Source organism: Dipteris shenzhenensis, chromosome 18 (genome assembly GCF_047967505.1).
Source record: "Dipteris shenzhenensis isolate YYH24624 ecotype China chromosome 18, Dip_SZ_1.0, whole genome shotgun sequence".
NCBI lineage: Eukaryota > Viridiplantae > Streptophyta > Polypodiopsida > Gleicheniales > Dipteridaceae > Dipteris > Dipteris shenzhenensis.
In genome coordinates, this window is record NC_141613.1 from 47,442,652 (window position 1) to 47,460,064 (window position 17,413).

The window sequence follows — 17,413 nt, forward strand, 5'->3', positions numbered from 1 at the left end:
GAGAAGAGAGAGAGAGAGAGAGAGAGAGAGAGAGAGAGAGAGAGAGGAGGGGGGGAATAAGGGGGGTTTGTGGCTACGGCCGCATGCCCCCTCCTCTGTCTCCCTTCCCCTCTCTCTTCCTCCTCCCCCTCCCCCTCTTTCTCCCTTCCCTCCACCCCCCTCCCCTCCCATTCGAGGATTACCAAAAAGCGAGCAAGGAAAAGTGAGTGAACCGAAAAAAGCAAGCAAGAAAAAGTGAGTGAGCAAAAAAAAACAATCAAAACAAAACAATAATAGATTGACAAATCCTTTACGTTAACAACTGTCTAAGTTCTTTAAAAGAAAATGAGAGAGTTGGACCTATGTCATTGCCAAGGCATCATTATTAAAGACCTATCTTCACTCACTTTTACTCATTAAAATTTTTTAAATCCTCCATAATCAAGTTCTATCTCTCCACCAACATAAGTGAGATCACCAATGAAATCTTCCACACAAGTCAAAAGTTTCATAGGACTTCTTGAATGGAATAGTCCACATTACATGCATGTGCAAATGCTTGGTTTTTGAAACTCTATTCACTCTTGGAACAAAACTCATGTTTTTCTGTTTGCAAAAAAACCCTCCCTAATGAATCACTCTTACATCCCACCAATCTAACAAAATCTAAAGAGTAAGTACATCCCTTTCTTTAAAATGAATTAAATTCCAAAACAAATCAATCTTTGCTTATAGAAATCAATGGTAGAAGCCAAAATAGACAACATATTGATATTGTCCCAATTAAGTGAACTTTCCTCTAGATTCGATGCAAGAAATCGGCTAATTGTTTATTAAATTCACATTTTGATGCTTGAAGTTTTACTAAATGGTGCAAAAGGTCATGATAATCATCTAAATCATGCCTTGCTATTCATTTTGATATGTAACATAGCCCCATTTGGATTTGTAAATAAAAAGATACAGGATGTTGAAATTCTCCTCTTTTGGGCCAAAAGAGGGAGCTTGTTAACCTACCAACAAGTAGTCTATAGTTGAAGTGCATTATTCAATAAAAACTTCAACATCAAACATGATCATAACATGTTATTGAAAGTCTACCTTGGTAAAAGTGTTCTATAGATTTTCATCAGAAGAACTTGCATAGAAAATGTTTGAATGTTTTTGTCCCAATATATATATAGAGTTCTAACATGCTCCTATTACGAGCAGCCTTGCTCTAAATCTGGTGCAAGAAACTGGCAAAAATTCCATTAAATTCACATTTTGATGCCTGAAGTTTTACTAAATGGTGCAAAAGATAATTATCTAAATCATGCCTTGCCATTCGTTTCGATATGTAACATGACCCCATTTGGATTTGTAAATCAAAAGATACAGGACGTCGAAATTCTCCTCTTTTGGGCCAAAAGAGGGAGCTCTCCTCTTTTTGCCCAAAAGAGGAGAGCTCCCTCTTTTGGGCCAAAGGAGGAGAATTTTGACGTCCTGTATATTTTGATTTACAAATCCAAATGGGGTCATGTTACATATCAAAACGAAAAGAGGAGAGCTCCCTCTTTGGGCCCAAAAGAGGAGAATTTCGACGTCCTATATCTTTTGATTTACAAATCCAAATGGGGTCATGTTACATATCAAAACGAATGGCAAGGCATGATTTAGATGATTATCATGACCTTTTGCACCATTTAGTAAAACTTCATGCATCAAAATGTGAATTTAATGGAATTGTTGCCAGTTTCTTGCACCAGATTTAGAGCAAGGCTGCTCATAATAGGAGCATGTTAGAACTCTATATATATTTTGGGACAAAAACAATCAAACATTTTCTATGCAAGTTATTTTGATGAAAATATATAGAACACTTTTACCAAGGTAGACTTTCAATAACATGTTATGATCATGTTTGATGTTGAAGTTTTTATTGAATAATGCACTTCAACTATATAATACTTGTTGGTAGCCAAAGCATTTCTATGCAAGTTCATCTCATGAAAATAAATAACACTATCAATAACGTAGACTTACAAGCTTATGTTATAATCATCTTCAAAATTATGGTGATACTATAAAGCTTTATTAACAATCAATACATACATATAGTGAGGTTATGTTTTCCTCAAGTGATGCACTTCAACTATAAAGTACCTGTTGTTGATAGTGAAACTATTTCTATTTAAACTCATCTTATAGAATATAGAATACTATTACTAATGTGCACTTGCAATATTATGTTATAATCATGTTCAATTTTGAGGAAGCACTATAATCTTTATTATGTATGCATCTTCTCTTTCGTTAAATTTGCATATCTTATGATATTGAGAAATACGAGGTTTATGTTGAGGACCATGGATAATATTTCCATCATATCTTAACTCATTAATATCCTCATTATTGATCCACATTTCAAAACCAATGTTTAAAAACATTCATCTAATGCGAAATTTTCACATTTCATCGAGGACAATCCCATGGAACATCTAGGATTAACTCCTTTAACTCTTCTCTTACAAGCAAGTGTCATCTTATGAAATGAATAATATACAAATATTCCTCTCCTATAGATAGACTTATATGGCCACAATCGCCATATCTCAACCTATAAGACCTAGCATATAATCAAGATCATTACCTAATTGTTCCTCATGTATACAAATTTTCCTACTGCTATCTCTCACATATCTATTTATTAATCCTATGACATTACATTGTGTATGAGGCCTGCCATATCTACATAAGAACAATCACCATCTCTCTCTCTCTCTGTCTCTCTCTCTCTTTGTCTCTCTCTCTCTCTCTCTCTCTCTCTCTATCTATCTCTATTTGTCTATCTGTCTCTAAGCTATGTGACATTTATACATATGTCATATTTTAAAACTAGGGATGTAAGCACATAGGTAATGCCAATCATGACAAAATACGAAGAGGGGAGAGAAGAAGAGTGGAGATGAGGACAGAGGGCACAGCTATAGAGCACACTACAAATAACTAATTGTACACTAGATTTAGTTGAAAATGTAGAATATATACAAACCCATTTAGGGTTAGGGTGAGGGCATCTAACCCTTTCCTTTATAGCACTCTATATGTGTTGGTGCTATGCACATGTAATCACATGATGTTGAGCTAATCTCTCAACACCTTCCCTCAAGATCAACATCATGAAGTAGGCCTTCCCTCAAGATGATGATTTTGGGGAATCGAAGAAGGACTGAGCATTACATTCCACCACACACTTTAATGGGAATGTCCTTCCTCTGCGTCAAACAAAGAGCTTATCAGTGTTTTTTAAAAAGCTCTTTACCAAGTGGTTTGGCAAAGATGTTTGCAACATTCTCTTTGCTATCACAATGCTACAGTGTAACGTCACCAAATAAAAATCTTTCTCTGATGAAGTGCTCTCTAACATCAATGTGCTTTGTCCTGGAGTGTTTGTCCTGGAGTGATATACTAGATTCTTGGCCAATGCTTGAGCCGATTGATTATCACAGTATATTGTTGCTGGCTTTGATTCATTAAAGTAATTTGTTTCTGACAATAGTCTTTTGATCCATATAGCGTCACATGCACTTGTAGTGAGTGCTCTATATTTTGCTTCAGTTGTTGAAGACAAAGAAACAATTGGCTGTTTGTTTAACAACCATGATATAGCACCTTGGCCAAGGAAAAAGCCATATCCCTGTGTCGATCTCCTAGTCTCATGATCTCCAACATAGTCATTGTCACAGTATCCATGCAACCTTGGATGACTTCCTATGTATTCTATTCCAAATTTTCTTATACCTATGATGTATCTCAAGACTCTTTTGGCTACATTTTTTATTTGCCATAAACTGTGCTAGTGAATTTATTGCATAACAAATATCTGGCCGTGTGATAGTCAGATATGTAAGAGATCCGATGAGCTGCATGTAGTACCTGTCATTGATTGTAGGCTTTTTTAAAACTTTAGTAAGTTTCAAACTCTATTCCATGGGAGTGGCTCCAATCTTGCAATCTGCCATATGAAACCTATTCAAGAGACTGTGAACATATTTTAGCTGACTCATGAAGGTGCTGTCTGAATCTCTCCAGAACTCAATTCCAAGACAATAGTGCATAAGTCCAAGATCTTTTATGTCAAACTTTGCAGATAAGTCTTGATGAAGCTATCCTTGCTTCCTGTCACAATCAGATCATCTACATACAAAAGTGCAATAGTAATGTCTTTCCCTTGAACTTTGTAGTAGCGAGTATGATCTGCATTGGATTTCATGTATTCCAGATTAGCAAAGTACTTGTCGATTCTGCTGTACCAACTTTTGGGTGCTTGCTTTAAGCCATAGAGACTTTTCTTGAGATGGAAAACCTGATTCTCCTTTCCTGGTTCAACATAACCTGCTGGATGTTGCATGTAGACTTCCTCATCTAGGTAACCATTGAGAAATGCATTCTTGACATCGAGCTAATACACATTCCATCTATTGAGTATCGCTAGTGCTATCAAGAATTCTATAGAATCTATCTTTGCTATTGGAGCATAAGTCTCATCATAATCTTGATCGTACTACTATTCAAATCCTTTTGCAACTTTCTAGCTTTGTATCTTTCAATACTTTCATTTGGATTATACTTCACTTTGTATACCCATTTGTTTGCTATGGCCTTCTTTCTTGGTGGAAGGTCGTATAATTCCCAAGTGTTATTCTTGTACAAAGCATCCATTTCTTGATTCAAAGTAGTTTGCCATTCTAGCTTGTCAACTGCATCTTCAAAGTACACTGGCTCTTCTGTAGCCATGATGGTAGTCGTAAGAGCATAGTTGGGGCTTTCAACCTGAATCGCTTTGTCTTTCTAAGCATATGTCAATTTGGCTGGAGGTCTACTTTCCCTAATAGACCATCTGAGTTTTTGTGGTTCTTCTCGGGGTGTTTCTAGTAATTCTTGCTCTTCATCAACCTTTTTTGTAGATGAATGTGTAATCGGTGCATCTATCTCCTATGTATTTGAGGTTTTTCATCCTGATTCCTCATCAAAGATTACATCTCGGGAGAAAATGACCTTGTGGTTAATGGGATCATACAACTTGTTGAGAGTGCTCTCAATGGAAGCAAGAATGGAAGAAGGAGAGAGAGAGACAGAGAGCCACACAAGTTTTGGTGGGTGCAAAACCACCCTAATCTTCTTTTTCATTCATTTATATATGTGTTTGAGTATTGTACATAACTGGGGTTAAGGCACAGTGACCTTTAACCCCCACAACCTCCCACTTAAAGGACAATGTGCCTTTAAGGGAGAACAACCAGTGAGCATACTATCCAATGCCCATCAATACACGACAATACTCAAACCGCTGACTAGGTAGACTCTTCGTCAGCATATCTGCAGGGTTATCATCTGTATGAACCTTGACAAGCTCTATGCGCTTGTCCTCAAGTACCTCCCTGATGAAATGGTACCTGACCTCAATGTGTTTGGTCTTTGCATGAAAGACCAGATTCCGTGCTAGCTGAATAGCACTCATGGAATCACTATGCAATGTCGGTACACCTGTATGAATCCCCAAATCTCCCACTAGCCGATCAAGCCATATAGCCTCCTTGCAACCCTCTGTGGCTGCAACATACTCAGCCTCTGTGGTAGACAAAGCAACGCACTTTTGTGCACGAGACATCCACGACACTGCACCACCTGCAAAGGTGAACACATAACCAGAAGTGGATCTCCTACTATCCACATGCCCTGCATAGTCTGAATCTGTGTACCCAAGTACACGCATGTCTCCTTTACCAAAGCAAATGCACATCTCCTTGGTACCCTTCATGTACCTCATGATGCACTTAACTGCCTCCCAATGCCTCTTTCTTGGATTAGCCATATACCGGCTAACAACTCCCACTGCAAATGCAATGTCTGGTCTAGTAGCTATCATAGCATACATAAGACTCCCAACTGCTGATGCATAAGGAACCTTGGCCATCATGGCCCTCTCCTCATCTGATTTGGGACTATCTGTATGACTCAGTTTCACATATGGAGGCAATGGAGTACTCACTGCCTTCCCCCCCTCCATATTGAAACGCTGCAATACTTTTGTAACATACTCTTTTTGTGAAAGCCAAAGGAGTTTCCTACTCCGATCACGCGTGATGCGCATACCAAGAATATGACCTGCAAGTCCCAAATCCTTCATATCAAAGGCCTCATGCAACTTGGCCTTTAATGCATCTAGCTCATAAGTATTCTTGCTAGCCAATAGCATATCATCCACATATAGTGCCAGGATTATCAGGCTACTATCCTTAGCCCTTTTAGTGTAGAGGCAGTGATCAATTTCACTCCTTCTAAAACCCTGGGACCGAATGAAAGCATCAAACTTCTGATACCATTCTCTAGGTGCTTGCTTAAGACCATAGAGACTCTTTTTCAGCTTGCAAACTAAATGCTCTTTGCCCTTTTCTTCAAAGCCTTCCGGCTGCACCATGTAAATGTCCTCATGCAAATCCCCATGCAAGAAAGCTGTCTTGACATCCATTTGCATAAGCTCCATATCCTCTACTGCCACTAGTCCAAGCATGCATCTAAGTGTGGTCATCTTCACGACCGGAGAGAATATCTCATCAAAGTCCACACCCTTCTCTTGCTTGAACCCTTTAGCAACCAAACGGGCCTTGTACCTAGGCACATCATCACCTGTGACCTTCATTTTGTAGACCCATTTACATGGCAATGCTTTCTTTCCATGTGGCAAAGAAACCAAGTCCCAAGTCTTATTCTTCATAAGTGAGCTCATCTCTGATTGCATAGCATACTCCCACTTGCATTGATCCTCACGCATCATAGCCTCTCTGTAGCAAGAAGGCTCCCCGCAATCAGTAAGCATCACATAGTCTACCCCTGGAACAAACCTATCAGGCGGTCTAGACACTCTAGATGATCTTCTCAAGGGCATTTCAGCTTGCTGTCCCACTTGCATATCAACCACATTTGGCTCATCATTTCCACCAATAGATGATCCATCATCTACCCTTGATTGTATACCTGTGGGAGTACTTGGTGGCACCATTTCTTGCACATTTGGTGCATGGACAGCTTGCTGTCTATCAACATATGCAGGTGGATTCACATCCTGGAAAGTGATTCTCCTCATTTTCACATCCCTCATGGGTGCCTTATGCATCTTCTTCTCATTGAAGACCACATCATGGCTGCGTATGATCTTCTTTACTTTTGGATCCCAGAGACGATAGCCCATCTCTCCACTTTCACCATAACCCAGAAAGATGCATTTCCTAGACTTAGGATCTAGCTTCTTTCGAAGCTCTTTTGGCACATGTGCATATGCCTCACACCCAAATATACGCAAATGAGAGTAAGAGGGCTTCTTGCCACTCCATGCCTCTTCAGGAATACCACCATCCAAACTCTTACTAGGTGATCTATTGATCACATGCACTGCAGTCTTCATTGCCTCAGCCCAAAAACCACCAGAAAGACTTGCATTGGAAAGCATGCATTGCAACCTTTCTTGAATGGTACGGTTCATCTTTTCTGCAACTGGATTTTGCTCTGGAGTACGAGGGGATGTAAGCTCCCTCTTAATCCCACGAGTATCACAGAAATGCTGAAAGTCATGAGAGAGATACTCTCCACCATTGTCAGTCCGTAGGCATTTAAGCGTTCTACCTGACTGATTCTCAACCAAGGCCAGCCATTTCTGAAATACCTGGAACACATCACTCTTCCGAGCTATAGCATAAGCCCACACTTTCCTAGTTGCATCATCAATGAATGTCACATAGTATTCAGCCCCGCCTAATGACCGTGTAGGCATGGGACCACATACGTCTGAATGCACCAAATCAAGCATTTCAAACTCTTTCTTTCCCCTTCTTTTATGGGCTGATTTAGTTTGCTTCCCATAGAGACAATGCTCACAAAATTCAAAATCAGAGAAACTCAAATGCGGTACATAACCCAAACGGCATAAGAGTTTCATTCCATTCTGGCTCATGTGCCCCAACCTGCAATGCCACAAAGAAGTGCTTGGCTGCTCGGTTATTGCAACAACATGATCAAATACCCCTGATACATGTAAGGGATACAAAGTCCCACACTTGGCACCCCTGGCCAAAAGCATAGAGCCCTTTTGAATTTTCCAACCCTGAAAGCCAAAAGTGGTGTGAAAACCAGCATCATCTAGCTGACCCACTGAAATAAGACTCTTGGTCAGCTTAGGCACATGTCTCACATGTTTCAAAACAAATGCAGACCCATTTGCAAAAGAAAACTTTATGTCACCTGCTCCCACTATGTCACATGCATAGTCATTTCCAAGATGCACACAACCTGTCTTTCCACTATCATAAGTGGAGAACCATTCCCTATGGGGAGTAACATGGAATGAAGCACCAGAATCCAAAATCCAATCCTGGGAATATGCATCATCTGAAGTGGTAAGCAACTCTGCAGATAAACTAGACATGAAGAGAACATCATTGTCACTATCACGTGTGACTGCATTGATTTCCTCGATCTTCACTTTTCCTTTGTCCTCCCTTGGACTCTCTTCCTTTTGATTTGCACCCCAATTTGCATTCTTTTTCTTATCCTTTTGCTCTCTTTTCAGCTTGTAGCAATCCTTTTTCATATGGCCCTTCTTGCCACAATGGTAACACTCAATGTTCCGTGCCCTGGATTTGCTACGAGACTTCCCTCTTTCTTGGGACTTCCCCCTGAACTGTGATCTGCCCCTTTGTACATTTAAGGCTACATCCTGCTTGTTGCCATCCATAGACTTCCGTCTAATCTCCTCGGCCAACAAGCTACCCACAATATCATCAAATTTCAGTACTCCACCAGGTGCAGAGTTACTGACAGCTGTACAGAAGGTATCCCATGAGGATGGCAATGAACATAAGAGAAATATTGCCTTAGTCTCCGCATCAAAATTCATTTTCTGAGCCTGAAGCTGGCTGAAAATAATGTTGAATTCATTCAAATGAGAAGCAATGGAGACCCCTTCCTTCATCTGCAGCTCAAATAACCTCTTCATGAGGTAAACTTTATTAGAGGCAGTTTCCTTCTCATAAGTGGCACACAGTTTCTTCCACAAATCTTCCGTAGTCTGCTCATTTACTACTGTGAAATAAACTGACTCTGCAAGATGAAGTCTAATAGTAGACTTTGCTAATGCATCCAACTCATTCCAATCATCCTCAGACATATTTGCAGGCTTAGCTTCAATCCCTGCCAAGGGTTTAATCTGCTTCTTTTGAATAAGCACATCCCTTATTTGTTCTTTCCACAAAGAAAAGTTTGTCCCATCAAACTTTTTAATGCTGAAAAACTCCTTTTCAGGCATGGAAGAGGATGCCATGATGCAAATAAAGCAAAATCCCAAATGCTAGTGCCTGCAAGAGAGAATCACACCAAATACCAGGTGCACCCAAATGTGTATGCCACAATAGAGTGAAATATCACCAAAAACTTAAAACTCAAAGCATTTGACCCATGTGCATATACTATGCATCCATATGAGCAAATCTGTCCCAAAAGAAAATGCCAATAAGTACCAAATAACTCAAGCATAAACACTGTCCACTGGCATATGCATCAATAATGTCTCATCCAAGAGAGCATAGCACTATCAGTGCATCACCTGCAATGTTTCAAAGCTGTCCCTCAGCTTAAAATAGCATCCATGTGCAAAGCGTCCATAAAAATAGCATCCCACAAGGCAATTTGGGCCTATCAGCGCATCCAACAAGGACCGCAATGCATCCAAATGGCCTATAAATCATCCACTGCAACCCAATGCATACCACGAATGAGCGCACACTGCTCAAACTGCAACCAGAGTGATCTGCATAAGGTATGCTCAAGAAATCATAGTCCCACGGTAATGAGCACTACTGAAAATAGGACCTGAGATGCTTCAAAACATGGGCGCCATCGCATAATTGGACTCAGCAAGAAAATCTGCAAATATCTCTCTTCTACCAGAACTCCAAAATCCCAACCGATGAGTGAGAAAATGGGAGTCAACACTTATCCACTGCCATGTGGCATAATCTAAGGTTTCAAAACCTTAGTATGAAAAATGCATAACAGAGAGACGAAATCGAATACACAGAGATTTATAACTCTGAAAATCCTTCACCGAATCGCACAAGAACTGATAGGTAGGGGTTTTTGGGCGTCCGGAACGCAATGGGACAGACGGTTTTGAAAACCGTGGCCTCAATCACTGGGTCCAACACACGGACTGAAAAACGTTTTTGGAAACAGAGCTATCTGTAAACTCCACCGGAGTGTGAATGATGAGCAACATAGAAGTTTTAGGACCTCCTGAGTCCACCGGAACTGACAGATCTGCAAATGGTTGCTCCAAACTTGAGTTCCAACACCCGGGCAAAAAACGCAGGAATTGACACAGTGAGTCAGAAATCCACTGAAATGATCTCAGATTCAAGAATGAAGGTGTTTCCAAGCTTCTGAAGTAATGTGGACACCAAAAGCAAGCAATAGTTGCCTCCACAAGTCAATACGGAGTCTCTGTCATCGAACGGAACAGGGAAAAGCTCAAAAAACGACTTTTTCTTTGAAAGCTCTTAACAGGCTCTCAAAACCACTTCGTAAAGCCAAAGTGACTTTTCCAAAGGTTCCTCCAAGGTCTCTGCACACTCGGATGCAAGTAAAGTCACCCACAAAGCTTCCCACAAAGCTTCTCCTTCCTCCCACAGAGCTGCTGAGCTTCCAAGCATTCACGCACGCTCAGCTAGATCACCCGAGCTCTGATACCAGTTGAGAGTGCTCTCAACGGAAGCAAGAATGGAAGAAGGAGAGAGAGAGACAGAGAGCCACACAAGTTTTGGTGGGTGCAGAACCACCCTAATCTTCTTTTTCATTCATTTATATATGTGTTTGAGTATTGTACATAACTGGGGTTAAGGCACAGTGACCTTTAACCCCCACACTTGTATGCTTTGCTTTCTTCACTATAACCAACCATGATGCATTTACGTGACTTTGCTGTAATCAACCATGATGCATTTACGTGACTTTGCATCCAATTTCCTGCAATGGCCATCATGTATGTGGGCATATGCTATGCAGCCAAATATGCAGAGATGCCCAATGCATGGCTTGTGTCCAGTGAATGCTTCATAAGGTGTCATACCTTGAATTGGTTTGGTAGGAAGCCGATTAAGCAAGTAGTTTGCAGTGGCTATTGCTTCTTCCCAATACTTATTCAGAAGATGCTTCTCACTAAGCAGTGCTCTAGCACTATTTGCTAAAGTATCTTTTAGCTCTTGCATTCTACTGAGGAGTATTTGCACAAGTGAATTGTCTTTGAATGCCGTGACTTCTACAAAAGTTCATAAATGCTGAAGACATGTATTCACCTCATGTGTATGATCTCATGAATTTGATCTTTCTACCTGTCTGGTTTTATACCCCATGGCTTTGAATTCTTGAAATCTAGAAAACACTTCAGATTTCTCTTTTAGAAAGTAGACCCAACAATATTTGTTATAGTCGTTGATGAAAGGCAAGTAGTAAAGTGAACCATTGATGCTGCAGGTCTGGGCATAACCCCATATATCTATATGAATCAAATCAAGGATACCTCGTGCTCGAGAGGTGCTTCTATCGAAATTGATTTGCTTTTGTTTGTTGAAGTAGCATGCGTCGCAAACTTTTCCAAGAAATTGTAGCTTAGGAATCCCAATTGCCATATTCTAATTCCTGAGCTCTATCAAGCTTTTGAAATTGACATGTCCATATCTCTTGTGCAATTTTGTGGAAAGTGGCATCTGTTGGTGGTGGAGCTGACATGGCATGCAAATCTGCTACTATGGCTAGCATTTTGAACAAGCGTCCTTTCTTGACTGCTTTTCCTACTCACTGAAATCCTCTAGATTTGTCTCTGATAGTGCCCTTATCTCCATCGAAGATGACTCGGTAGTTGTGTTCCCTCTTAACCTACTGACAAGAGGTTCTTGCTGAGCTTCGGAACATAGAGTACCTCTTTCACCAATCCTTTCTTACTAGTGAAATTATTCATAGGGACAATGCTTATCCCTTGAACTAGATAGACTGCCTTGGTCGTACTGCTTTTTGTGGCAATCTCTTTCATAGTGTCCAAACTTATGACAATAGTTGCATTGAATGTTAGACATGTTGGTGGATACATTCCCTCGTCCTTGGAATCTTTCTTGATTGGAATGATTTCCTCTTTGCTGATTCTGATGTCACTGAGGATGATGTTGATGTTGATTCTGATTTTGACTTTGATAATGATTTTGTTGATGATGATGACCGCTTCGGTGGAATGACCTCTGCCTCTACCTCTAGTTCTATCTAAAGTTGTGAATGCTTGATCATTGGAATGACCTTTGCATGCATGAATGGCTTGCATCGTGAGTTCTTCACCAAGTAAAACTAACTAAAGTTCTTCTAGTGTCAGAATTTGTTGTTGGATGGCAATACATTGGACTAGATTCTCGTACCCCTCTCCTAGTCCATTCAGGATGACTTGAACCATTTCTTCTGGATTCATGGTCTCTCCTACTACTGCGAGTTGATTGTTGTAATTTTTTGATCCTGAGTACGTAAGCATGATTGGTTTCATTGTTGTTGCAGAAACTCTGGTTGATCTGGTTTCTCAATGTGAGAATCTTGGAAGTGTTCTTGGACTCATAGAGAGCTGTGAACATATCCCATGCTTCTTTTGATGTCTTGACTCTGTTGAGCTATCCTAGCATGACATCTTGCACATTCTACTTGATCAGATGATATGCATACTTGTCTTTCTTGTTCCATTCTGCCTGTGCTGGGGCAATGGTAAAATCTGCTACCAGTGCGAAAATTATTGGTATAGCTGGAGATCCCACTGCTAGTGCTGTGACAACAGGTGGAGTCGAGCTACTGCTAGCTGGAGCATCCAATGGTCTAGGTGTAGATCCATTGACATACTCCCATTTGTCCTGAAGTACAAGAATAGTCTCCATCTGGTATTTCCATGTGCCATAATGGGAGTTGTCTATGCCTCCAGATTGAGGTTGCTAGTCGTAGACATGGTGCAAGAAATGTACTCAGTGTCTGCAAAATCATTGTCTGAATCAATTGCAAAACATTGACTACAGCAAGTGAAATCTAAATTGTCGGTGAAGATAGAACTGTAATATATAATCCAATCTATTGCAAGGCTTGTGCCAAATGATGCTGGGAATAGCCAAGAGGCTTTACAAGGCTTCAAATGATGTGCACAATGCCAAAAAATAGCCAAATATGCTTTACAATAGTGGCATGTGTGTGTGAAATCAAACCATGTGCAATCTGTCCACTGATCTGTCAATCAATATCCTTGAACACTCTGAAGTCTGTGTTGGGATATCTCAAGGTGTATGCCTCAGGCACACCTTATGTTTCTATGTGTGAGTGCTAGAGGCACAGTTAGGTGCCCACAAGCACAGTTAGGTGGTGGAAAAGCCACATAGGATGATTGAGTGAATCTAGGAGCAGATTGAGGAGATGATTGTGGAGCTTTGAGGTCATCAGTGATGTCAGTGACCTTGTATGAGGTGCCTACTTAAGGACCTCTTTCTTCTTCATTCTATAAGTAAGTATTCTGATTTTGTGTCAACTCTACTCTTTCCTTTCAGTGTTCCAACATGGTATCAGAGCCATTTGATCCCCCTTGAGCCCATTTTTGCCACATCATCATCATCATCATCTTCTTCTTCTTCACCATCTCTCCCTCTTCTTCCAAAAACTTGCTTAAGCTTGTTCTCCTCCAATTCTCACTCATTTCCCACGCCCTTCCAGCTGAGGATCCACCTAGTTGGGGCGAACTCCTGGCTGCAAGGAATCGACGAATCATTGCGTCTGCTCGTCGCCATTATAGGAAAATCGTCGAAGTTCTTTGCTGCAAGTTCTCTGCGCCTGCTGTCTAATTCTTTCCAGGGCAAGCTTCTCCATACCTAGAGCTACCTTGTGCTGAAATCTGAGCAGCAATGGTTGCATATTGAAGGAGAAAACAGAGAAAAACCAGTCGACTTTGTTCAAGAAGGTGAAGGCGACCTGACGCATATTTTCGCCTCTTCTTCCCAGAGGATCTACTGTGGTATACCAGCTTTCTTTTGCCTCAGAAAGCCCCCTTTCTTTTGCTTTGAAGAGTGTGATATGAGCCCTCCAAGTTCAGCTCTCTAGTTTTGACAGTTTTGACATACTTTTGAAAATGATGCTACATAAAATGCTACTCTAGCATTTCTAGTCTTTTGAAGTTTTCAATAACTTCACTACAAGTGTTGCTTCAGTTTTGTTTTGACTTGCTAGACCTGGTTGTGATTGGAAAGTGTTTTCATCCACTTCTATGAAGCATGCAAAAAGTAGCATCATTGTTTGAAAACTAGTCACTACTATTTGCTACATCAAGTGCCTATACTTTGGAAGTATTTCAGTTCTTTTTGCCTTGTGAGAGAGATAGACACTGCCCAATATCTGGGTTAGACCCTCTCATGGCTACCTTATATAATCTTGAGAAGTTCAATGGAAAGGGCTTCCATACATGGCAAATGAAGGTAAAATTTGCATTGATGCGGGAGAACTTATGGGGACTTGTCAAACCTACTCCTACCACTTCTTCTACGGCCTCAAATGCTGGAGAATCTTCAGCTCCGACACGACCAGCAAGGGATCCAGCAAGAGAAGAAAAAGCATATGGTATAATTGCTTTAGCTTTGGGTGATGATTACATACATCATATATCTGACTTGGAGTCTCCATCGGAAGCATGGCAGAAGCTAGATTTGATTTTTGGTGCAAGCTCTCACATATCTAAACTATCACTTAAAATCTCTTTCTTTGAATTAAAGATGGCAAGTGATACTACTTTAGCTGCTCATGTCAACTATATGCGGAGTCTTATGACTCAGTTAGCTTCTATCAACTCTCCTATCACCCTTGATGATGCTATGGCAGTGCTACTTAAGAGTATGCCTGAAAGTTTTGATCACATTGTTAGCACTTTGAAGAATCTTCCCAATCCAAACCTTGAAGGCATTATCTCAGCTCTCCAAGAAGAAGAAAGACACATGGAGCTAAGGAAAGGCAATGACACTGCTTATGTTATGAAATTCCAGAAGGGCAAGTATTCTCCTTGCAATCACTGTGGAAAGACAAATCACCTTTCAAAGGACTGCTTCAAAGTTAATCCATGCAAGCACTGTGGCAAAAACAACCATAGTGAGAAGTTTTGCAGAGACAAAGCAAAGACAGAAAATGCAAATCTACTTACAGTGAATTTGCCTCCACAAGATGAGGCATCCCATGAAGATTATGCATTTTAAATCATCTCTATGTATGCTCCAGATCTCTCTTTTTATGTCAAGGTACTCAGCCTGGATAGTCCTCCAAAATGAATGAAATAAACTATTGTGTTTTGTGTGTTTTGTAAACACCTCTGGCCACCTTATGATGTAGGCCATGTGTATGTTTTGTTCCATGGTACCTCCTACAGACATTGTGTGCATGTACATGTAGGGGAGATAACCATTGGAAGGTCTGTTTGTATCCCTTTCTGTTTACCTTACACCCAAGGGAACCCTTGCTAGCATGAGAACCTAGCCATAGATTTATCCTTGACCACCATGAGATGGCATGAGAAACTATGAGACTAGATGTATCCTTGACATAGCCTGAGGCATTTCCTTGAGGGGGGGTTTGTTGGGATATCTCAAGGTGTATGCCTCAGGCACACCTTATGTTTCTATGTGTGAGTGCTAGAGGCACAGTTAGGTGCCCACAAGCACAGTTAGGTGGTGGAAAAGCCACATAGGATGATTGAGTGAATCTAGGAGCAGATTGAGGAGATGATTGTGGAGCTTTGAGGTCATCAGTGATGTCAGTGACCTTGTATGAGGTGCCTACTTAAGGACCTCTTTCTTCTTCATTCTATAAGTAAGTATTCTGATTTTGTGTCAACTCTACTCTTTCCTTTCAGTGTTCCAACAGTCTGCTCACTGAACTGATGAACATCAAGTTTCATGTAATGTGATGATGTGAAACCACATGCAAGCACTGGGACTGACTCTGAGTAGGAACTATTTAGGAATTCTTTGACATGGCTTTGATTGGCCGCTTTGGAGTTCTCTCCACTATGGATGATCTAAAATACTTTGAACTAGAACTAGAACAATCGTCGAGCAATGAAAGAGTAGCAAATAATTCCTTTTCTTTGTTCATTTTAGGAGCTAGATCAGATGTGTTGATGTAGAGGCTAATGTGCATGAAGGAAGTGGATTTGTTGGAGTGAGTCTCAAAAGTGAGTGATACTTGCATTGGAATGTGTGCATGATGTAACGAGCCCATAGAGCACAAAAAATCAATCAATCTTCTTTTTTGGATCGCCCTCAAATTCTTCCTGGATCAAGAGATATGACTTGATCTAGGTGGAGGGGCAAAAAGGGTGCAAAGTGCTCAATGACGATGTGGCACGGTGAGTCACATTGATTGATGATGTGGTAGCTGTGCTTAGCAAGGGGTGTGCCTATGGAGCCTTGTGTTGATGTGGCAGGTGGTCACATGCCTGGCAGGGGTCCAATGTGCCTACAGGGGGTAGTGCCACATGGCAGTTGGTGAGGTGGCTATTGATTGGATAGGGTGACATGGCACGATGCCACATGTCAATGATGATGTGTCACTGAGCAAGATTGATGATGTGGCTACTAGGGTGGAGTGTTGATGTGGCAGATAGGGTCTCCCTGTGCTGATGTGGCATAGTGCCACATGGGAGATAAGAAGACATGTGGCTCTTTGTTTTGGGTGCCTCTAGGATAGGTTTGGACAGGTGTCAATTGAATGGTGGTGCCATGTGTCGTAGTGGGATGGATGCCATGTATCTAGAGGATAAGACCTAGGACATAATATTTTAGATTCCCCTGGAATGTGTTAGATTCCAATAACGAAATTTTGGATAAAGGTTTGTGGTCGACGAGTCATCCGGTAGGAGCCACTTGGTTGTCGCAGAAGGGCTTGTTGAGTAGAAGGCAGCGAGTCGTGGGATCTCATCATTTGGAGGTACACATTGTAGGAGCCTTGGAGCCTAGAGGTTGGGCAGCGATGCTGGCTATCTTCCTTATGAAGCGAGGAGCTTGTGTGGTCTGGGCTAGCACTTTGCTATTTGTAGCGGGCTGGAGAAACCGCAGGAGTTGTTGCAAGCGGTGAGCATGTTCATGGAGGTGCCAATCTACTGGTCAAGCCACTAGTCGGCCTCAACTAGTCTGCTATCGTAGGTCGTATGAAGAGCAAGGGTGTTTGGACATTGCGCCACTATGTATGAGCGTGAGTCAATGTGATGAGATTATTGGCGCTAAGCATTTGAGTCGCTGATGCAGAGATGGAGCAACCTCTGGGAGAGCTATAGACGCTTGTTTGCCGACTGAGGCCA